We start from the raw sequence: 25,041 nt of genomic DNA, 5'->3' as shown, positions 1-25,041 counted from the left end.
GCACACTGCGAGATCAGGGCGGTGTCCAGTTTTCAGAGCAGAATTAGAAAGAGTTAGGATACGGTCAACATGATTCGCATCCTACAAATCAATATGCACTGGAGTGCAACCGCTCACGAGTAGCTAGCGCAGTGCGCTGCGGAGACCAAAGCTGATTTAGTACTCATCAGTGAGCAGTACCGAAACAAGAGCCCAGTTTCATGGCACCCAGACATATCAGGTACCGCTGCCATGTGGGTTCGGGACGGCACCCTCCTGGAGGTTTTTGCCCAAGGCCGAGGGGACGGCTTTGTCTGGATTCGGTGTTCAGGGATAACGTTTTTTAGTGTCTATCTTACGCCGAATGAGACGACGCCGGACTTTCGTCGGAGGCTTGATGCTTTGGAGAACGCTATCTTAAGCACGGATGGGCGGATCCTGGTCGGGGGTGACTTCAATGCTAGGGCACTTGAATGGGGCATGCCGCACACAGATTCCAGAGGGAAACGAATTCTGGAAATGGCGGCGAGAACGGGACTGGTAGTTCTAAACACCGGATCCACCCCAACGTTCCGGCGCCCGGGCTGCGAAGGAAGCATTCCAGACGTAACCTTCGCATCGGAATCACTGGTGCCGCTGGTGGACGGGTGGCGAGTTCCGGAAGACTTTTCGGCAAGTGACCACCAATACATTGCTTTCGAAGTGGTGGACATAAACTCTCAGTGTGCGCCACCCAAGCGATCTTTCTGTGTATGGAACGTCGCGAAAGTGAACACCGGGAAATTTGTCGAAACTCTGGGAACAGGTGGGGCCACGCTGAAGGGTACTCCTGGGGGCGGTGGCGCCGCAGCTGACACTGTCGTAAACTCAGTTATGAACCTGATAACGACGGTCTGCGGAGCCTCCATGCCCAGGAAAACATCGAGGCGCGGCAAACCTTCCATGCATTGGTGGACAGTGGAAATCGCAGAGCTCCGGCTCTATGAAAAACAAGAAGGCGCCAGGACCCGATGGTATTCCAGCAGAGGTATACAAACTGGTATTCCAACACCGGCCAGACCTACTGCTCGGCGCATTCAACGCTTGCCTCAAAGAGGGCATTTTCCCTGCTCGTTGGAAAGCTGCGAGGCTTGCGCTGATCCCTAAAGGGAAAGGCGATCCCGAATTGCCGTCTTCATACCGCCCACTATGTATGCTTGATACTGCTGGGAAAGTGCTCGAAAAGCTCATCAGAAGTAGGCTCGCTGAAGCGATACGCACTGCCGGAGATCTATCTCCCCGGCAATTTGGTTTTACGGCAGGGAGATCGACAATTGATGCTATCATGCAGGTCGTGGACGTCGTTCGACGAGCAGAGGCACATAGCCGCCGAACTCGACGGGTGGTGCTCCTCGTAACGCTTGACGTCAGAAACGCCTTCAATTCGTAAGATGGAAAGACATTCTAGGCACACTAGACAATATCTTCAACGTGCCGAACTATCTCTAACGGATTTTGAGGGACTATCTGAGGAACCGCTTTGAAACACTAGTGGGTCAAAGGTGGATGGAGGTCACGTCGGGGGTAGCACAGGGATCCACCCTAGGGCCGGACCTCTGGAGCGCTAATTAATTAATCGTTGGAAACACCGCATAATTTCACTCAGAATAGCGAGAGAGATCCATATCGACTTGCCAGAAACCGAAATGAACGCGTACAGGATATCGAACACTTCTGTTGCGTAAATGACAAGAACGGTACTTTGCTTATCAAACGTCGAGCCGCGACGGAAACATTGCTGGCCTAACAACGCGATATCTCTTCTCCCAGCTCTTGGCAAGGTCCTGGAAATGATTATGGTTCAGCGACTGGAGGTGAAAATATCTCATATGGTGTCTTACCGACAGTATGGCTTCCGTACTAGTAGGTCCGCCGACGACGTCTTGGTGATGGTGAAAGGCTTCCTACGTCGTCCGCCCTAGGTTAAACTCAATCGGGTTTCATAGAAATACCGGCATTGTGATAACATCTCAATGAGGTCTAAGCAGGAGAGCTGATAGATCCATTTAAGTGGGGCTCTTCCTTGCATGTTGTACGTATGGGTCCCCTATGCTACTTTGTATCTTGGTTTAGACGAGACTCTCTCTTTCTTATACACACTGCATATCAGATCTATCTCGTTGGAAGTATTAACGTCTACAGGTTTCATCTTGATAGTTCGATGTTGCGTTGTGTTATATTTTCGTACTATGTTTTTTAATGAATTGATCCATTTGTAGTTTCCCTTCATACTAAATTCTTTCCACATGACACTTTTAAGAGCTCCATTGAATCGCTCAACAATTGAGGCTTTTAAAGAGCTAAACGTTGACTAATGATTTATTTGATATTTTTCATTAGCTGCATAAATTTCTTGTTGAAGAATTCTTTAACGTCGTCTGTCTGTAAATTTCTAGGAACACGTTTTTGATTTAAAATTACTTGCATAACTTTAGTAACTTTTTAACGGATACTGCCCAAGCGTATTTGTAAAATGTATCAATTACTGTAAGTAGAAAACTGAATCCCTGGTTTTCAGATGTATAGGCACTCATGTCAACTAAATCAGCCTGCCATAGATCATCAATCCCCCTTATACTAACACGGCGACGTTTAAAGTTTCTGCGAGCGGGCCTGTGGAGCTCATTAATAATGTCTTTTGCTCGTTTTCCTGAACGTATAAATACCGATTGCTTTTTTACCGTTATATATTGATCTCTACTGTTAGAGACATTATAAATGGTATCACCATGTTAAAATTTAATCATCCATTTACAATGATGGTTGCAGGACCATCTGGATGTGGAAAGACGACCTTTATAGAAAATCTTCTGAATAACATGTGGCTTATACAGCCTCAGGTTGGGAAGATATTTTGGTGTAATGCAGAACAGGGTGGACTGCCGTCACGTATAGTTAGTTCACAAACAAAAATAAGGATCTTACTTTAATCGCGCTGGATGATATGATGTTAAATGCATTTCAAAAGCAGGTGTGTGAACTTTTCACTAAGGGCTCACATCATCGCAACTTCTCTGTGATCTTAGTGACCCAGAATGTATAGGTAAGTATAAGTAAGTAAGTAAGTTATATATATATATCGCTTAATTGTAAATATCTAGTTGTATTCAAAAACCCACGAGACAAAAGTCAATTCCTCCATTTAGCTAAACAGATTTATCCAGAGAATAGTGGCGAGCTTGTGAAAATATATAAAGATATCACACAGAGACCACACAATTATTTGCTAGTAGATTTAACCCAGGATATAAACGATATTCCTAGGTTTCGAACCGGTATATTTAATAAGAGATCTTACATGTTATTGTTCGTCAAGTGATCTGAAAAATAATAATGATATCGAAAATGAGACGATTAAAGGCCAACAGGCATATATTATATATTCTAAAGAACGCTAAATCATGCTTAAGAAACGCTATGTTCAAGAATGCCGATGCTGAGGTAATTAAAACTATTTGTGAAATAACACTAAACACTTTGAAAGGTAACCATATACCATGCAGGAAAGCACTAAGCAGACTTTGCAGGTATAAAAACAATATGCGAAAGTAGGCTGAGGCAAAACGATCTGTCCCCAGACAGAGGAAAACCCTGATACAGCAAGGTGGATTTGTTCCTGTATTGTTAGGAAGTCTTCTTTCGGGTTCTAGAGGATCTGCTATACAGTGAACATGGAGAAAAATAATACCCTTAATAAAATGCTTTTATTATCACCCGAGGTGTGTGAAATTATTGAAGAGTCAAATAATCAGACCTTGTTTGATAAGGCAATGGGTAAAATTCTGAGGGACAAAAGTCTTCCAGATAAGGATAAATGATACAGCTATAGAAATGAGTTAATAAAATTTCTAAATACGAAGCGAAAAGGGAAATATGTTTTAGCCGTAAAGTCAAATTTATCATCGGCTAGTCAAGGATTGAGGCAACAGAAAAGTCTACGAGATAGCCAGACTCAGACAAGACTGATTTTTCGAAAAGATTTAGCAGCACAGACAACCCCAGAGAGGTACCATTCTTGGCCGAGGAGAGTTACTTTGAACCAGAAGAAATAACACCACCAAGAAGATCCCTCTCACCAGCATCTAAACGACGATTATCAGCAAGCAGTATGGCTAAAAACCTTCAACCAATGAAAGTACAAGAAACTATCCTAGATAAATCTAACAGGGCGGTTTTAGAATAATTACTGCCGATGACGGATTAACTCAGTATACCGTTCCGACGGAAATGAGTCCGGATGAAGTAGTCAGTGCTATGGAGAGGCTGGAGGAAGGCGACCGGGGAGAATATAAAAGCAATCCGAAGGGAGCTATCAGAAAGACTAACTTAAAACCTTCACGGTTATATCCTGGTCAATATGAGCTAACTTTCCCAGCGAAAAAATCTGCTCGTCAAAGTGAACTTTTAAAAAGTCGGTTCTAGTGTTCCAGATTTTGAGTGGGAAAGAATATAAAATACAAGAGATGCTCGTCAATGTAGATAACAATAGATCTCTATCTTTCTACCCCGATAATGCACAAGGACGTTTTCGCAATATATTACCTAAACTCTGTAATCTTACCGATACCTGGTGTGTTGGGATTTCCGAATTGGCATTGCCTGCACAAAAAATACGGAAAAAAAGACTTATCCGTGAAACAAATAAAGTGACTGATAAGAAAAGAGTCAAACGCACTTACCCTAAAGAAGGGATAGCCGGAGGTGAGCCCCTGACATTGAGAATTGTGTTAAATTTTGAGGATTTTCATGATTCGCTTAACTGGATACAAAAGCAGCTTAGTGAAATAAGCAATGGGGATGGAACAATTGATTTTACTATGTTCCTTTCATCTTTTTTTAGCAGAATTGAACCTACCGAGTTAAAGAGCTTGGGTGTAGGAAGAGCTAAGGAGAAAATGTGGGGGTGTGTAGAAACCGATCTAGTACATGGAGTCATAGTTGGCGCTTCTTATGAGAAACTTCCAAACGAGTTTATACTCAACATAAAACAAGTCGGGAAACCGGAAGCTGGACGCTTCAGGTATGAAAGGTTTTGTGTATTTCTTTTATAAAGAGATTTGGGTGTGCATTTGTCCCATTAGCATGTAGCACGTAAAATATGCATATATTATGTGAAAATAGCCACTTTCAAGTGATATTGACATTCATAGTCTCGAATTTGCAGAGAAGCGACAGCTTTGACCTAGTATTACTTTGTTAGGAATCGTGTAATTTTCACCAAATTTGGCAGGGTCATGCTCTATGCTGTAGCCTATATTGTTGCAAAATTTTGTGATTCTAGGGTGAACTTAAGGGGGATTTTCCTGTCAATTACTAAAAATTATAGTAATGTACTATTATTAACTTTATTTGAACAGGTATCGGCGTGAAGGGTATTTCGGAGCCTAGGCACCATACAGTGACAGCCCCCTGATTTTTTTCAGATTTTTCGGTTTGGTTGTTTCTGAGAATGGGTTCGTTAAAAAAATGACCACTTTCAACCCTCCGCACCCCCCACCTTTTCAACAAATGTCAAAACTAAGACTGGCTTCGAAAAGTACTAATCGAGACCTTTAATTTGATACCCCACATGACTATATTTGATGAAAAAAAAATTTACACCCTCCCTTTGCATGTATGGGGACCCCCCCTTAAATTCGTTGTAAAAGGATGTAGCTCACTATATGCGTGAGCGTTCACAGTTCCCACCTTTCTACCAAATTTAGTGCCAATCGCTACAACCGTCTCCGAGAAAAATGCGTGTGACGGACAGACAGACAGACAGACAGACAGACAGACAGACAGACAGACAGACAGACAGACAGACAGACGGACAGACAGACAGACAGTAAACCGATTTTAATAAGGTTTTGTTTTACAAACAAAACCTTAAAAAGCGATGCTGTTGTAGAGAAAGTTGTTTTGAAAAATTACACCTACCCCTCTATTGAAAGCTTCACTGATGTGATTATCGGTCAAATTCCAAAGGAGCGGAGAAATCGCGATAGTTTGCAGTCTTAAATCATTTTGCTAACGTGCATACAATTTAACGATGAGAAGCTTAGCGATGAGGAAAGGAAAAAGAAAATCCACCTGTTTCAGATCTTATTATTAGCACACATGGAAAAGTTGAAACAAAAATCACTTGATGCAGAGCTTGTAAAATGGCGAAAATCTGAGGTAGACAGTACTATTGTAGAAGCTCCGTATGAGAAGGAGAGCGGTGGTGATTAAAAAACCATTGAAATAGCAATAGATACTGAAACAGACAGCCTTAGAGATTTCTTCACAGACTTCTTTTTACTGATACCTAAAGATAAACGTAATGCGGTTGCTATAATATCGGAAATAAAAGAGAGTTTCGATAGTATGGGGTCTAAAAAAGATAATGAAGATAATGCAGCAATGTTGGAGTAGTTCAAAATATTGGAAAAAAATATTAGTCGTATGATAGAAAAACTAGCATATGAAACATCACCATTATCTGAAAAGATTCATGAAGAATACACCATGATAATAAATAGTATCAACAGTTTGTCGAAAACTATTAGTGAAGTTGAAAATCGCGGAAGAATTTTTGTGTGGGGTAATTTCCGAATAAGTCAAAAATATTCTGCGGGTCCCTCTGCCGGAAAAAAGAATGCTACCCAATGGCTGCCAGGTTTGTATGATGGATCAGTATTGGCTATAATACAGGCTGGTTTTTTCACTTGATCTGGAAGATGATTGAATGGAAATACGCCTCTAAAGAATTTTTTCGTCACCTTGCTTCTTTGTAACGCATTCCTGTTTAGATTGATTGCAAGATTGACTGTTTGCAGGCTAGGTTTTTTTAAATTTTCCTAGGGAATTTTGAGAATTGAAGCGATTGCACTTATTAAGTTGTTTATACTGCACAACTTACCATAGTTGAAAAGACTTAGTCTGTATCACTTAAATAATGATTGTATCTGAACATGAATTGATTTACACTAATAAAGCTATCTATCTATCTATCTAAGATGGACTGTTAGTAATCTTTGAGTGAGCCGTTACATAGTTTTTTAAGAAATCCTTTGTGTATGCATCTCGAACAAAAATCGTAGAAAACTTTGCAAGGGTTTTTATAACATCTTCATCCAATCGTCTCAATTCCAAGTTTCCACATCTTCCTATCAGCTCTATACCTGCAGCATTGCCGGTTATATTCGGGTATCTGAAGATGACTTCTTTCGAGAATAATACTTTCTTGATGAAGGTCAAATCCCCCCCAGGGAAATATTCAGCATTAACTGAACATTTCCACCTTATCTGAATGCACATTGCGAGCTTTGTCCACCTCGATGCTACCATCATATTCTGTATATATAATACATGTCACGCTTTTCTTTAGAGAGTCTCTGAATCGTCCCTCGATCCTTATTGTGCCCTGATTCAAAAGACTTCCACATGTTGTATTGTATGAGTTGTCGGGGATCAGATCGAATGCTAACAAGAACGCTCCATTATCGAAAAACTGTTTTGAAATCTGGTGTCCTCTATCGGAATAATGTTTCCCAGTGCCCTTGAATAATGTCAGATACCCGCGTGTAATAATAGGTTTTTCACCTGAAAAATCGAAGGTTGGTTTGGTATTTGCACCCCGTTAACAGATAGATTGAATCTCACCAGATTATTATGCTTGAAATTGTATGAGTTTTTCGTGCGTTTCCCTGTATAAGCATCATTGTCTACCATACCGAAAACTATCAAGTTGAGTAACTGCCCGATCACCACGTTGTCAAGGGAGAGCGAGAATGTATTCGCAGGTAAAGTATATGTTTTTACCTCTACGCGTTTGTAAGGGTATATCGCATTGGATCGTTGGAGAACGTTTTCATGCCCAAGAAAGATGCTTGGACTAATAGTTACATGATTCATGTACATTGTTGCCTCTATAATTTTGATCCGTGGTGAATTAGCGTCCTCTCTGGAATACAAGTAAAATTCGGGTTTTTCTAATGAGAAAATTACCCGGAGATCTACTCCGTTAATTAACAATTTATCCTGATTGAAAATATCACCGTGAACTTTTCCCATAAATTCTACGACGTTGCTGCTTGCAAGCAATTTGGATCTTTTAATGTAACCACTGTTTGAATCCTCTGGTTTTCCATTTTCAATGATATCCATTTCATTCTTGTCAAGGTACCACCCAACAGATTCGAGATGGGTTTTAGCTCTACCGTAATTCAATAAATTTGCAATGTAGGCTCGGTATTGATAATTATGATCGGTTTGTGCGATTGGCTTACCGTTTAATTGTATTGTACACTGTCTGAACAGCGAATGCATGACATTATTGACAAGAACAACTGGAGTGGCCCCTTTCTCGTACAATTCTTCCTTTCCTTCTTTTAGCTTAATTAGTTGCACTTTTAGTCGAAGATATATACTGGACAGATCTCGATATGTATCGCCATGACCAAGTAAGATACATTCTAAAACAGTTGAACTATCTAGCGATGCTATGGGTTTGTATGCTACTTCCTCGGTTTTTAAAATATTGCTTTGTATGAGAGAATTAGAAAAAAGATATTCAGATTTCATGCATTCTTTGTAAGACATTTTTTACTTATCGAAAATGTCTGTCACACGCTCTCGCACACTTTTTCTGCGTTTTTTCACTCCTTTAATTGACTGAGATTTTCTAATTACTCTTTTACGTTTTGAATGTTTCCTACGTTTAGATTTTGTTTTAGATTTTTTAACCTTGAAATGGTTAGTTCTTTTTAATGCTGACCGATTAATAATAACAACAGTATCTAAATCTCTCCGGAGTTTATTTATACCTTTTTGGGTTAGATCTCGTACAGCAGTTTGACCCTGTTTGCTTAGAATTGATCTTATTGGGTTCTTACCTATCTCAGATAGTATTGCCTTATCAGCTTTTACTGCTCGCCTTTTCAAGGTTGTTGTACCCGCGGAAACTACGGGGTTTGCATATCTCGCTAAATCTCTAAAGAAGCTACCAACCCCTCTACCGTCCTGTCTAATATTAGGTGTTCGATGTAGATGTAAATTACCGCCACTCTGAATTAGATAGTAGCGTGAGTAAAAAGAGTTCATTTTATGACTAAATAATTAAACCCTCTGGCTCCTTTAAACTACTATATGCTAAACTCAAAAACAAGCAGTATATTTATACTTTATTGCCGTTTAAAGTGGAGAGTGAGATATATTGGAACATCGCTTGAATGGAATGCGACTATTTCACCTTGTTGCTTAGTTACTTCTATAGCAATGCTTTCAATAAAGGTATTTTCGATCGGATGATATTCTATATGCTCAAATCTTAGCATTCTACCACACTCTTTCGATGGTATTACACGTAGGTATCGCTCTAATCGATTACCAATTATTCGTGGTCTTATAATATCACTGGAGATAAAGACCAGCCCCCATCATCATATGTACTAGATCTAGTAATTGACTCTGATGAAGTATCCTTTGATGCTCCACTAACTTCTTCTTCTTCCAAATTTCTTTCTAAAGTCTTTAGCATGATCAGAGGACTTTTTATCAATATTTCCAGTAAGTTCACTAATAGTTTTCGACAAACTGTTGTTACTATTTATTATCATGGTGTATGCTTCATGAATCTTTTCAGATAATGGTGATGTTTCATGTGCTAGTTTTTCTATCATACGTATAATATTTTTTTCCAATATTTTGAACTTCTTCAATATTGCTGCATTATCTTCATCATCTTTTTTAGACCCCATACTATCGAAACTCTCTTTTATTTCCGATATTATAGCAACCGCATTACGTTTATCTTTAGGTATCAGTAAAAAGAAGTCTGTGAAGAAATCTCTAAGGCTGTCTGTTTCAGTATCTATTGCTATTTAAAATGGTTTTATAATCACCACCGCTCTCCTTCTCATACGGAGCTTCTACAATAGTACTGTCTACCTCAGATTTTCGCCATTTTACAGGCTCTGCATCAAGTGATTTTTGTTTCAACTTTTCCATGTGTGCTAATAATAAGATCTGAAACAGGTGGATTTTCTTTTTCCTTTCCTCATCGCTAAGCTTCTCATCGTTAAATTGTATGCACGTTAGCAAAAGTTTCATAAAATCCCTAAATTTACTTCGTAAAGGCAATGGTTTTTTAATTTTCACCTGAATACCTAGTCCTGGCCATTGAAGTCCCAAAGTATCAACAGATTTCGTTTGATCAGGAAATTCAGGGGGTGCAGGAAAAGAACTTCCCAAAATGATTTAAGACTGCAAACTATCGCGATTTCTCCGCTCCTTTGGAATTTGACCGGTAATCACATCAGTGAAGCTTTCAATAGAGGGGTAGGTGTAATTTTTCAAAACAACTTTCTCTACAATAGCATCGCTTTGTTTTATGTTCAGTATAAACTCGTTCGGAAGTTTCTCATAAAAAGCGCCAACTATGACTCCATGTACTAGATCGGTTTCTACACACTCCCACATTTTCTCCTTAGCTCTTCCTACACCCAAGCTCTTTAACTCGGAGGTTCAATTCTGCTAAAAAAAGATGAAAGGAACATAGTAAAATCAACTGTTCCATCCCCATTGCTTATTTCACTAAGCTGCTTTTGCGCTTAATTGGTTAAGCGAACCATGAAAATCCTCAAAATTTAACACAATTCTCAATGCCAGGGGCTCACCTCCGGCTATTCCTTCTTTAGGGTAAGCGCGTTTGACTCTTTTCTTATTAGTCACTTTATTTGTTTCACGGATAAGTCTTTCTTTCCGTATTTTTTGTGCAGGCAATGCCAATTCGGAAATCCCAACACACCAGGTATCGGTAAGATTACAGAGTTTAGGTAATATATTGCGAAAACGTCCTTGTGCATTATCGGGGTAGAAAGATAGAGATCTATTGTTTAGGAGTGAGAAGTAAAACTCACTATTATCTACATTGACGAGCATCTCTTGTATTTTATATTCTTTCCCACTCAAAATCCGGAACACTAGAACGTCGTTCTCTTCGACTTTTTAAACGTTCACTTTGACGAGCAGATTTTTTCGCTGGGAAAGTTAGCTCATATTGACCAGGATTTAACCGTGAAGGTTTTAAGTTAGTCTTTCTGATAGCTCCCTTCGGATCGCTTTTATATTCTCCCCGGTCGCCTTCCTCCAGCCTCTCCATAGCACTGACTACTTCATCCGGACTCATTTCCGTCGGAACGGTATACTGAGTTAATCCGTCATCGGCAGTAATTATTCTAAAACCGCCCTGTTAGATTTATCTAGGACAGTTTCTTGTACTTTCATTGGTTGAAGGTTTTTAGTCATACTGCTTGCTGATAATCGTCGTTTAGATGCTGGTGAGAGGGTGAACACTTGATGCGAAGTTGAATGTTTAGGTCTGAAGCCAAACTGAAAATCAGGTAATAAATTCGTTTGATTTAGAATCTTATTAACACGAGCTAGAATAACTCTCTCAAAAATTTTGCTGAGACTAGAAATTAAACTAACAGGCCTGTAACTGTCAGTCAGTTTTGGGTCTTTACCTGGTTTAACGATGGGTACTACCGTAGCCTCCTTCCAAACTTTTGGAAAATAAGAGAGCTTTAAGCCGCTGTTCACGATGAAATTATAGTATACAATCGCCTTTCTAGGAAAGTTCTTAACCATTGAGTTCGTTACCCGATCTGGACCTGGAGCCTTTTTTACCTTTAAGTGCTTTATGATTTCCTTGATTTCTCTAGGGAAACAAAGATCACGAGCATCGAAATCACAGAGAGAAGTACGCAGTTTTTCCACCCTCTCCTAAACGATTTTGTTGAACAAAACCGATCCTAAGTGGCCTGACGCAAAATGGGCTTTTTGGAACTGATTTGCTAGAAGTTCCGCTTTAGACTCATCATCGTAAATAATATCACCGGCGTTCCGCATGGGCGGAATAATTTTCTTCTTCTTTAATAATTTATTTAATTTCCATAATTTATCACCGTTTTTAGGAATTTCTTGAAGCATTCTACCCCATCACTTGTTTTTAGCACCGAAGATTCGACTTTGAATGGCTTTAGTAAGCTTATTAACCACGGTTTTTGTGCTTCTGCTTCGAGTTTTCTGCCATTGACGCCGTAGGTAGTTTCTTGAAGAAATTAGGAATTTGGTTCCCTCATCAATGACTTGGTTTGGAAATAAATCGGCTTGCTCAGGATAGGATGCGAATTTTATGGCACTATTAATATGGCAATAAAAGGTACTAATTAGGGAGTCAATTTGGTCGGTAGAGCTGATCTTTGCTAAATTTAAATTTTTAAGCTGTATAATATCATTCAAGTATTTCTTAAATTTCAACCAGTTTATTCTAATTCTATCCACTGATTCGTCTGAATTTGATAGTGAAGTCTCAGAAGTTAGTTGGAAAGCTACTGGTAAACGAGGCGAAGATAGTTTGTCCCCTGTTACACGTTGGTCGATGCTGATTCGGCCGTTTGAAATTACAATATATAATGTAGAGTCGTATCCCCTAGGGTTCAAAAAGGTGGATCTTGTGGGAGTGTGAATAAAAAGATTTCTTTCACAAACAAGATCAAAAAGTATTTTGCCAGCCTTATTCGCTTTTACACAGTTCCAATGACGGTGTCGTGCATTTAAATCACCACAAAGGAGTAATTTTTCATTTTTACTAATCAGTAATTTAAGGTCGTTTCAAACGCTTTTAGTTTCTGCACATTAAGCTTCGTGCCTGGAAAGTAAGCAACGACAATATTCAAATCCAACTCCCCTAGTCTTACAGCAATAGTCTCAAGAATTTCAGTTTTGAACGCGGGTAGTATAATATTTTATGCTTGATGTTATTTCTTAAACTTATGGCAACCTCCCCGCCTACTACATCTTGCCTATCATTCCAATAAGTCTTAAAACTAGGATGAAAGAACTTATCTTTACTCTTAAGCCAAGTTTCTGTTAATAACAAAATATCAATATGATCACTTATTGCAAAGTCAAAAAGCTTATCGGACTTATTTTTAACGCTTTGTGCGTTCCATAGAACTACTTTAAGTTTATGGACCGTAAAGGAACTTAACAGCTAAGTTTACAATGACATTAAATTGGTCTGTTCTAGACTTGCAGTCTGAAAGATTTGTGATAAGCTCGGCTGACAGTTCTATCATTTGCTCTGGAGAAAACAGGTTACTCGCATTATTAATTGTATTTCTACTATTGGTCGCAGGCAGTCCGTTCCTGACTGCATGACTAAACGATATTCGTGAGGGTTCAAAGTTCGACTTCGAAGCACTCTGCTGCAAATTCGAATTACCATGTAACTTTAAAGGAGGAAAGCTTTCATTGTTAAAATGATTGACGGCTGCGGTTTTGGTCGGCTGACGGTAACTTGAATGATTTCGTCTTGCGGCTCCCCTGACAGCATTTAAATACTCTTGACGCTTTGGGCAAGTAGGATCACTTGCTAAATGCTGAAGATTACAGTTAGCACACTTTAGAAATGATCTAATTAGATCAGGTTGGATTTTTGCATACTGGCAATCAGTTGTTTTGTGCGAAATGCTGCAAATTTGGCATTTAGTAGGCAGATTACAGTTAGAGCTACCGTGGCCGTACAGCTGGCAGTTGTGACATTGAGTGGGGCCTCTTCGTGCATTACTATAATAACTCCAAGTGATAATTGTACGCTGAATTGATTTTATTCGACGGAGATCCGCTAGCTTGATCGTAGCTTTTTCAAAATATAAAATGTAAAACGTTTGCTCGGTGTAGCGGGATTTCGATGGTTCGAACTTTTTTACATCTAGACAGGTAATGCCATGTTCGGTTTTAAGCAGCTCAGCCAGTTTGTTATTATCCATGCTGTGCAGGCCCGATAATAAAATTTTGATCGGCCTTTTATCTGGTCGACGATAAGTAAAGAATTCAGTCTTATTTACTTTGAAGTGGTTAATAACTCGGTCAAAGTCTTCGATAGTGTCAGAGAAAAGTTTCCGTCCGATGCCTGAATACTTGACATAGTATACAGTAACATTGAGTTTTTCCATCGCCTCGTCAATTTCAGCTTTCTGTAGTTTCGGAAAGACAATAGGTGGAATTTTTACCTTCTTTTGAGTGGCGGTGACCACATTAACTGTATCGCTATCGACTGCCATTTCATTTTCATCTACTTGTAAAATGCTAAACCGGTTGGATGCGCCCGCCATTTCAGATGGTAATGGTGGTGGTCTTCGCAGAACTCTCAGTTTACTTCGAAGATTTTCATCCGGGGATTCATTCCCCCTTGTTCGCTTTCTGCCACTTTCAGACAACTTAACTATTTGAGCACAAAACTAATTAGGTATATTAGCAAAACCAATACTAGTTATAAAATTTATAAAGTTGAAAAATTCGTCTAAAACCTTGAAAACTTTAAACACTTCAGAATACGTCGACAGACCCAAACAACTCTCAAAAGCATTTTATTAAGGGTATTATTTTTCTCCATGTTCACTGTATAGCAGATCCTCTAGCACCCGAAAGAAGACTTCCTAACAATACAGGAACAAATCCACCTTGCTGTATCAGGATTTTCTTCTGTCTGGGGACAGATCGTTTTGCCTCAACCAACTTACGCATATTATTTTTATACCTGCAAAGTCTGCTTAGTGCTTTCCTGCATGGTATATGGTTACCTTTCAAAGTGTTTAGTGTTATTTCACAAATAGTTTTAATTACCTCAGCATCGGCATTCTTGAATATAGCGTTTCTTAAGCATGATTTAGCGTTCTTTAGAATATATAATATATGCCTGTTGGCCTTTAATCGTCTCATTTTGACGAACAATAACATGTAAGAGATCTCTTATTAAATATACCGGTTCGAAACCTAAGAATATCGTTTATATCCTGGATTAAATCTACTAGCAAATAATTGTGTGGTCTCTGTGTGATGTCTTTATATATGATATTTTCACAAGCCCGCCACTATTCTCTGGATAAATCTGTTTAGCTAAATGGAGGAATTGACTTTTGTCTCGTGGGTTTTTGAATACAACTAGATATTTACAATTAAGCGATATATATATATATAACTTACCTTGATGAAATACATTCTGGGTCACTAAGATCACAGAGAAGTTGCGATGATGTGAGCCCTTAGTGAAAAGTTCACACACCTGCTTTTAAAATGCATTTAACATCATATCATCCAGCGCGATTAAAGTAGGATCCTTATTTTTGTTTGTGAACTCATCTGGGATATATTCCAAATATTCAATGTTCTTAAATGATATACGTGACGACAGTTCTCCTTGTTCTCCATTACACCAAACTATCTTCCCAACCTAAGGCTGTATAAGCCACATGTTATTCAGAAGATTTTCTATAAAGGTCGTCTTTCCACATCCAGATGGTCCTGCAACCATCATTTTAAATGGATGATTAAATTTTAACATGGTGATACCATTTATAATGTCTCTAACAGTAGATATCAATATATAACGGTAAAAAAGCAATCGGTATTTATACGTTCAGGAAAACGAGCAGAAGACAGATTATTAATGAGCTCCACAGGCCCGCTCGCAGAAACTTTAAACGTCGCCGTGTTAGTATAAGGGGGATTGGTGATCTATGGCAGGCTGATTTAGTTGACATGAGTGCCTATACATCTGAAAACCAGGGATTCAGTTTTCTACTTACAGTAATTGATACTTTTTGCAAATACGCTTGGGCAGTACCCGTTAAAAAGTTACTAAAGTTATGCAAGTAATTTTAAATCAGAAACGTGTTCCTAGAAATTTACAGACAGACGACGGAAAAGAATTCTTCAACACGAAATTTATGCAGCTAATGAAAAATATCAAATAAATCATTAGTCAACGTTTAGCTCTTTAAAAGCCTCAATTGTTGAGCGATTCAATAGAACTCTTAAAAGTGTCATGTGGAAAGAATTTAGTATGAAGGGAAACTACAAATGGATCAATTCATTAAAAAACATAGTACGAAAATATAACACAACGCAACATCGAACTGTCAAGATGAAACCTGTAGACGTTAATACTTCCAACGAGATAGATCTGATATGCAGTGTGTATAAGAAAGAGAGAGTCTCGTCTAAACCAAAATACAAAGTAGGAACTTTTGTTCGAATAAGCAAGCATAAACAAGTCTTTGAGAAGGGTTATACTCCAAACCGGTCCACAGAGGTATTTAAAGTGCGTGAGGTAAAAGACACAGAACCTCGAACTTACATTCTCGAGGATTATCAAGGAAACTTAATTCGAGGCGGGTTTAATAAATTAGAATTGTCACCGTCCAAGTACCCCAATGTATAACTTGTAGAAAAAATTTTAAAAAGACGAGGGGATAAAGTTCTCATTAAATGGTTGGGCTTCCCAGCAGTCCACAACTCCTGGATTAATATAAAAGACGTTGTATAAGGTTATCTATCTCAGTCAAAATGTTAAACCTTAAAAGTGAATACGATCGTTTGGAGACTTTCAATCATTTAAATATTGACGAGCGGAAGGCTCACAAGTTAGCAAAAAGCGGTTTTTAAGGTTTTGTGTGAAACAAAACCTTATTAGAATCGAGACGGTGTCTGTCTTTTTTTTTTTTTTTTTTTTTTGAGGAGGTGGAAATCTTCAAAAGACACTGGTCTGGACACACCAGCGTGTGGGATTTTTACCCACTAAAACCACCCCCGACTCCCTCCCTGCCCCGCGGCACCACCATAAGGTATTACATCACGGGGCGGAGTCAGCTCACTCTAGCTTAATCCCATTTCTTCTATACGTGGCGCACGTGACCGCGCTTTTCTGCCTTCCTCTGCCTTTCGCAACTTATCTTGAATCGATGCGATCATGGAGTTGACCGCATCCCAATTCTCTTGATGTGCTAGCATTTTCGGTACCAGATTTTCTGGTACCAGCACCTCTCCTAGAGTCTCCTCTAGGTTCCTCCTTTCTTCCACAAATCTCGGACAGTGGAAGAATACATGCTCTGGGTCCTCTGGGACTCCATCGCAATTTGGACAGTCGGGTGAGGTCTCCAATTTAAACCTGTGAAGGTATTGGAGATATCCTCCATGTCCCGTGAGAAACTGGGTGAGATTATAATTAGCCTCACCGTGTCGTCTCTCCAACCACTCCCTGATGGCAGGAATGAGCCTGTGAGTCCACCGACCCTTTCCCGAGCATTCCCACCGCTCTTGCCATCTATTTATGGATCTCTCCATCTCAGCCTTCTTCGTCTGCAATAAGGGAGAGATTGGCTTCGCATGGTATATATTCGCCATCTCATCTGCCAAGATGTCAATCGGCATCATTCCAGAGATGACGAATGCTGCATCATCTGAGACAGTCCTGAAGGCAGAGCATACCCTCAGGGCTGTCCTCCTGTAGACTGCATTCAGTTTGCTAGTGTTAACTGACATCCACAACGCCTCGCTCCAAACTGGGGTCGCATAGAGCATAATTGAGGTCACCACCCTGGCTATAAGCAATCTAGAGGTATGCCGTGGCCCTCCCACGTTCGGCATCATCCTGGCCAGGGCCATACTGGCAGTGGATGATTTATCACAAACATACTGTACGTGTTGCTTATAGCTGAGCTTCCTGTCTATCACCACCCCCAAGTATTTGATGGCCGGCTTGGAAGTGATGATATGATTCCCGACTCTAACACAGGCGTAATTTCTCTTCCGGCGCTTCGTGATGAGGACCGCTTCCGTTTTTTTCCTCCGCAAGCGTCAGACCAGAGCTCTCTAACCAGCATTTGACAGCACTGATTGCCTCGTTTGAGTATAACTCAGCATCTTCGAGATGCTTTGCGACAACAACTAGTGCAATGTCGTCAGCGTAACCCACCACTGTGGCTTCCTCCGGAAGGGGAAGATTAAGTACATCGTTGTACATGATGTTCCACAGTAGTGGGCCCAATACGGAGCCCTGCGGGACACCCGCGGAAACGACGTACTCCTGCGGTCCGTCATCAGTGTCGTACCAGAGTCTCCTTTCAGTTAAATAACTATCGACAATTGCGGCGAGGTAGGCGGGAATACCAACCTTCGCTAGGGATTTCCGGATTAGATTCCAATTGGCCGAATTGAATGCATTTTTCACGTCCAGGGTTACTACCACGCAATATTTGCTGGTACTACCCTTTCCGTGGATTGCATCTTCGGCCAAGCCAGTAACCAATTTGATGGCATCAATGGTTGATCTGGCTTTACGGAATCCATACTGCCGATGTGAAAGGCCGCCTTGGCTCTCAACTACTGGGAGTAATCTATTATAGATTACCCGCTCTAGCATTTGCCCCACCGTGTCCAAAAGACAGATGGGTCGGTATGAGGATGGTTCACCTGGTGGTTTACCAGGCTTAGGCAGAAGCACCAACTTCTGCCGCTTCCATACCACTGGAAATATTCCCTCGGACATGCACGCTTCGAACAACTCAGCAAACATGTCCGGCCTGGATTTCACGGAGGAGCTCGTCTCTGGTGACTGGCGGGATTGCCGTCACATTCAGAGGTGGTTGGAATGTGTCGGTGTTCTCCTCTTGCTGGGGGAATAACCCCTGGATGATTTTCAACAAGAGGGCGGGGCACGTGATCTGCGGAGACGAACGGCCTCTAAATCGTCCCATCACGATTCCATAAGCTCTTCCCCACGGATTTACGTCCGCTTCTAAGCAGAGCTCCCTAAAGCATTTCCTCTTGCTTCGCTGGATGGCGAACTTGAGGGTTTTGCGGGCTGCCTTGTAGGCGCACTCTTTCTGCCCTTGATCTACTCTACCTACCACCCTCTGAGCCGCTCTTCTCGCTCGGTGGCAGGCTGATCGAAGGCCGGTCAGTTCATCATTCCACCAGTAGTTTGGTCTTCTACGGGGGAATGCGCACCTCCTAGGCATGGACGCATCACATGCTTTGGCGATGCATTGAGCCAGATGGACGGCTCTTTCCGTAGAGGCGCCTGCTATATCAGGTTGATCCAACCACACCTCTAAGAAGCTCTGCTCATCCAAAGATTTTGCAGACCAGCCTGAAATCTTTTTCGGTTTCGGGCATGATAGCTCTTTGCCCTGAGGTTCGACACATGTCTCAAAGAAAACTGCCTGGTGATCGCTGTGGGTGTAGCGTTCACTGACGCACCAGGACATACCACGCGCCAGCGAAGGGCTGACAAAGGTCAGGTCTACAACCGAGCCTGATCCCCCTTTCTGGAAGGTGTTTACAGCACCTTCGTTAGCCAAAACTATGTCCATCTGCGCAAAAGCTTCTAATAAACTGCGCCCCCTAGCATTTGATTCCCTACTACCCCACTCTAGGGCCCAAGCATTGAAATCACCAGCAATCACCTTTGGACTTCGTCCCTTCGCGTCGAGAACAAGATTATCAAGCATTTGCTCGAATTCAGACAGTGTCAAACTTGGCGGGGCGTAGCAGCTGTAAACATATACACCACTTATTTTCGCCCACACGAAGCCACTGCCTGCCTGACTTGCAGTACATTGTATGGCCTGTCGACCGCAAGCCCATATCGCCGCTCCACCAGTCGAATCTTTGACCCATATGCCACCGTGACGGTGTCTATACGGTTCGCTTATGATGGCGATTTCCATCTCAGATTCGAACGTGGCCTGCTCAAGTAAATCCTGAGCGACCCTGCAATGATTCAGGTTTATTTGAATAAACCTCATTTTCTCATTGCAGTGAGCGCCTTCCTAAATTCTGGACATTTACCACTCCCGGCAATATGCCGGTTATCCTGTCCCTCTTTTACTTCGCACAATAGGCACTTGGGGTCCCTATTGCACTCTCTGGCAATATGGCCTTTCTCCCCACACCTTCTGCATCGATCGGATCGATCAATGCTGCTGGTGCATGCCTTCGCGAAGTGTCCAAACATGAGGCATTTAAAGCACCTCTTCAGTGAAATTTGTTCCCTTAAACGGCAGACAACCCATCCAATCCGAACCCTTCCGGCAGCCAATAACATCTGTGCTGCCTCCGCTGGTACTCGTATTGTGGCTGTTTGAGTACCACCATAGGCTTTTCGTAAGCCCACAATAAACTCCTCGGTGAGTTCTTTCAACTCGAATTGCTCCTTCAGAGCAATACAAATTTCTTCTTTCGATGTTACTTCATCGAGATCCTTACATTGAAGGTAGATCTCATGTTTTTGGGCACGCACTGCGGCATTCTCCCCAAGTGAGTTTTTCACTTGAGTGCGAAAGTCATCAGTTTTGCCCACGCTGGATCTTTTCAGCTCGAACATGAGATCCCCTTTCTGGGTTCTTCGGATTCTGTTCACATTTCCGCTCAGATCTTTTAGGCCGGGATCCGCTTTGACCTTTTTGAGTATCTCCGCGTAGGACAGATTGCCCTTACTGGAGATAACAATTACATCTGGATGAGTTCGCACTTTTGCCTTTCGTTCCGCTTTTTTGTTGGTTACTTTAGTCCATCCATCGTTTTCGCTGGTCTTAGGCTTCGCAACGCTGGTCGAGTTTCCTAGATTCGCTGTACGGTTTCCTCCTTCTGACCTGTTGGTGTTGGTTTTCCGGATGTCCTGTCCGCCTTTTTTTCTCTTAGGCGCCTGCTGATTACTTAAAGGATCCCCCTCTTTTTCACGTACTCGCTTATTTCGCTGGGATTCAATGGTAGTACGGTTAGGCGTCACTTGGGTCGCTTGTGATACTGTTGGCACAGCGTGGTTCGGCGTGTTCTTATCGTTCTTTTCGTCCATCTGTGATCTATTATAGAGAACTCTAATAGCCCTCACCATATTCTTTATGGCTTGGTGCACGTTGTGCTTGTCCTTGATAAACTCGGACAGCTCAACTATTTTTGCCCCAAGCTGGGTGAAGGGTAATTCCTCCAGATCAGGACTCTGTTCCCTATAAGTCCCGGCAGGGTTACCCCTTTTACACGGTCCTTCACTTGTGGCGTTTGTTGACCTTGCCTGTACTTTGTCCTTCATCGTCTTTGGCATTGGTGGAGATCTCAAAGTTGATGAGCTTCTTTTGAATGGATCTCTTCCTTGTTCCTGGAGCACCTCCTGCTGTCGAACATCTTGAACATGTGCGGTGGGTATTGTCACGGTTTTTGTTGTCCAAAAAGCTGCTTTTAGTTCATCTTTGTTTGGTCTTGTTATTGGTGTTCTCGGTAAAGTCGTACTTCGCTTGAATACTTCCTTCTCCAGATCCAAATCACTTGTAGCATTATATGCCACGGTGGCCAAGTTGTCCACCACCGAGGCAGTGCGGTCGAGGGATATCGACGACCGGGAGCCCGCTTGCTCACTCCCAAAAGCCGCCGGTACTGGGGTTCCGAGCCCCTGCACCGTAAGTTTCCTCCTTCTCTCGTCTTCCATGGTGGTTTTATGTTCTAGGTATCCTTCCCATAGCCATTTTGGTCCGCGCACCAGAGATGAGCAAACACTAGCCCATGCACAATCAAAAAAGAAAAGTGCATGAACACATATTTACACATCAATAGGTATGCCCCTATCCGCCAGCTGGGGTCGCGCCTGATGGGAGATCTGGCCACTCCTCACAGGTGTCTGTCTGTCCGCCTGTCTGTCTGTCTGTCACACCCGATTTATTCGGAAACGGCTGGACCGATTGTCACGAAAATTTATGAGAGTATGTAATCTGGTGTTCCCTTTGCATGCAGTAAGTGTCGCCATTTTGTGTTAAGTTTAAGGGGGGGCTCCCCATACATGTGAATGGAGGGTGCAAATTTTTTTTTTCACAGAATGTAGCGGTGTGGGGTATCAAATGAAAGGTCTCAATTAGTACTTTCCGAAATTGGTTCAATATTTGATGTTGGGTGAAACATAGGGGAGTGAGGGCTCAAAATATGACCCCCAAAAAGTGTAACAGGTCTCGTTCTCAGAACCTATCCAACCGAAAAATCTGAAAAAAATTACGATGGTGCATCTCTACTAAATCTAGGCCTCAAAATATATCCGGTTCCGATATCTGCACAAATAAAGTTAATAATAGCATATTTCCACATTTTAGAAATTTACCCGGCACCCCCCTTATGTTCATCCCTGAAGTACAAAATTTGGCATGCGTGTAATGAAGAACATAATGCACATAATGCATAATGCACAATGGTCAAGTTTAAAGAAAATGCAACCATTATTAACAAAGTTATAGGGTGTGAAACTTCACATTTTTTTGTGAATTTCGTGCACTCTACAACCTGCATGACGTCATCATAACATATCAATTCGTCAATACCACAACGAAATGACTTCTTTTGAATTGGGTCGCAGAGAAATATTTTGTTTTAGTTTTTTAGTCATTTGTCAACCAGACATGTGTGTATGTAAGTATATGATGCATGCTTGCTAATGAACTTTGCGGGTAGTGCCTAATTTAAATAGATATACGAAGTAAATCGGAAATATGGGTACGATCCATTTATATACGTGCATATATGTGTACAGTATTCGGAAATTGACTGTTTGTTTAGGGTGAGCGGAATATCTATGGCTGTAATATGTACGTATGTTTCGTAGTTTGGAAAAATATGAAAGATTATGTTGAATTTGTAGTTATATACGGATAGAAAAATGTGCGTTGAAATTTCCTACATAAGATGAACACAAAACCTTTATACCTGAAGCACGAGCTTCCGGTATTCCGACTTGTTTCTATACTAATTTGAAGGACTATGTTAAGTGTTACTTTTGTTCATTGGAAATAAACGCCCTCAACACACCTAGAGATGTCGAAGCGAAGCATCTACGGCTTTCTTAGACCTGTCTTTTCGGTAATGGACGAGATGATTGCGGTCCGCGTGATCGCATTTCTGTGCAAATGGCAAAATCCAGATCCATAAATTGCTCATACGGTGCGGTAAAAATTTTACTAGCAGCTGCTATCGTGTTTGGATTTTTCACGCAGATCTACAAGGCTTATGACACCTTCAGAAAAATCACGGTCGCCTGGAGAGGAGATTAATACAATTGGGAGACAATTATACTTATTCACCGCAATTACAGCACGCTTGCTGCTAGGTGAGAAGACTGCCCGTTCAGCTAGGTGAGAAGACTGCCCGTTCAGCTAGCTAAGAAAACCACATTATTCATTTGACATTCTAGGCATTAAAAATTCTCACTCTGTTCACGTGAACTCTTCGCAACTTCCCATTCTCTAGAATGAATATATTTTCAGGAGAATGGACATTGACAACCTTGTACGGGCCTCGGAAGATAGAATCCAGTTTACTAGATTTTCGCGTATCAATCAGTAGGACACTATCACCAATGTGTACCTGAATTGAATTCATTTTTCTATCGTACCCCCTCTTAGATACCCCCATAGCGTTCATCAAATTTTCTTTGGCATGCTTGAAAGCAACTTGCAGTTTCCTACGCAGCTGCTTATGGTACAGTTGGTCATTGTAAACCGGCTGGCTTGGGGGTTCTCTTTAGACTACTCGGTATATCTGACACAAGCGCGAAAAGAGTTTCCATCGGACACAGCCCCGTTCCAAAGGGGGGCGTGTTATTGTAGGCGTGAGCCGCCGTCTTGAGGTATTCGTCCCAATCAACAGGTGCATCATCCACGAAACATCTCAAATAGTTCCCCAAGGTCTAATGCGGTCTTTCTACAGCATCCGCCTATCATCCGCAGTCGAATGCGGTCTTTCTACAGCATTCGAATGCGGATGATATGCCACCGTTTGCAACTTCTTCACATTTAAAAGTTTACATAAAGACGAAAACCTCGCCTGTGAAATTTGTTCCTTGATCCGTCACAATGGACGTGGTAACGAATAGTGACTCATTATTTCATTAAACCACACCTTCGCTACTTTATTAGTTTGCTGGTCAGGCAGTGCAACGAAATCCGCAAACCTTGTCAAGTCGTCCACCATCGACAGAATGTACTTGTGACCCCTGGGGGCTGAGGCAACAGTCCCACCAAATCGATATATATCTTATCGAATGGCCTGTTCGACACCGAAGTAACCACCAACGGCATCCTCGTTTGACGATGATTCTTATTCTTCTGGCATTTGAGACACTTGGCCACATGTCGCTGGACGTCTTTTTTCATCCCCTTCCACCTGAAAAAGCTTCTGACTGTAGCGAAAGTTTTGCTGGCCCCAAAGTGGCCTCCGAACCGTGAGTCATGATAGTCTCTAAGGACTAGCCGTACTTCCTCTGGGCTCCTTATTTCTTGCATGTCTTGCCTCTCTCGGACCTCAGGCAGCCCCAACTCCTCCTTATCAGTGAGCCTTTCACCTTCTAGTTGCACCTGTCCTCTTGATCACGTTATCACTAAACAATCAGACCCCGGCTCTGCTGAGGCTTCTCGCTGTACCACCCTACTCAAAGAATCTGCATTCCCTATCTTACAACCCGGCCTATAGCAATTCGTAATCATACTCCGACAACTTCTGTTGAAGCCGAAGCATCCGACTAGTGCTGTCCCTAGCCTTTACCATTCCCTTCAACGGCTTGTGATCCGTGAATATTTTAAATGGCCTCCCCAGGAGGTAACAGCGGTAATTTTTTGTCGCCCATGTCAGTGCCAAGAGTTCTCTGAGTAATTCCTCTCCGTCGGATTCAGTGTATGACCCGCATACCCCACTGGCCGTCCCTCCTATTCAAATACCGCAAACAGCGCTTCTCCTTATCGAATTGCGGATACGCCAAGACGGGCGGCGAAACTAGTTCTTTCTTCAACCTCTCAAAAGCCTTCTCGCAGCCTTCATCCCATTCGAACTTCACATTTTTCCTCACCAGGCGATTAATAGGGGCCGCAATATTCACAAAACCGGGTACAAATCTTCTATACTAATTGGCCAACCCAAGGAATAACTTTATCTGCTTGGGGATTTTCGGCCGCGGGAAATCCCTGACTTTCTCTGTTAGTTTGAGATCGAGTCTAATTCTATCTTCTGAGCAAACATGCCCCAAGTAAGTTACCTCCTTTCGAAGGAACTGACACTTCGCTGGCTGCATCCTCAGCTTGGCTTCACGGAATCGTTGAAATATCTCCCTCAATTTTCGGTTGTGCTCGTCCAGGTTTCCGGCAAACATGACTACATCCTCCAGATGCACAATGCATTTTATAC

General features: G+C 41.7%; 1 protein-coding gene across 4 annotated transcripts in view; it reads right to left on the bottom strand.

Moving 5' to 3' along the window:
• The window catches only part of LOC119655342, a 600,578-nt gene that overhangs the window by 536,315 nt on the left and 39,222 nt on the right, over window positions 1–25,041 (bottom strand). The window contains exon 2 of one of the 4 annotated variants that reach the window (XM_038061191.1): window positions 3,317–3,338. The exons of the other annotated variants lie outside the window; for them this stretch is intronic. The gene's annotated coding sequence lies outside the window, so the exon portion shown is untranslated. The remainder of the gene's footprint in view (window positions 1–3,316; window positions 3,339–25,041) is intronic. 4 annotated transcript variants of the gene reach the window in all.

Source organism: Hermetia illucens, chromosome 4, assembly GCF_905115235.1.
Source record: "Hermetia illucens chromosome 4, iHerIll2.2.curated.20191125, whole genome shotgun sequence".
Classification (NCBI taxonomy): domain Eukaryota; kingdom Metazoa; phylum Arthropoda; class Insecta; order Diptera; family Stratiomyidae; genus Hermetia; species Hermetia illucens.
The sequence above is the reverse complement of the archived record's forward strand: the minus strand, read 5'-3'. Positions and strand labels throughout refer to the sequence as shown.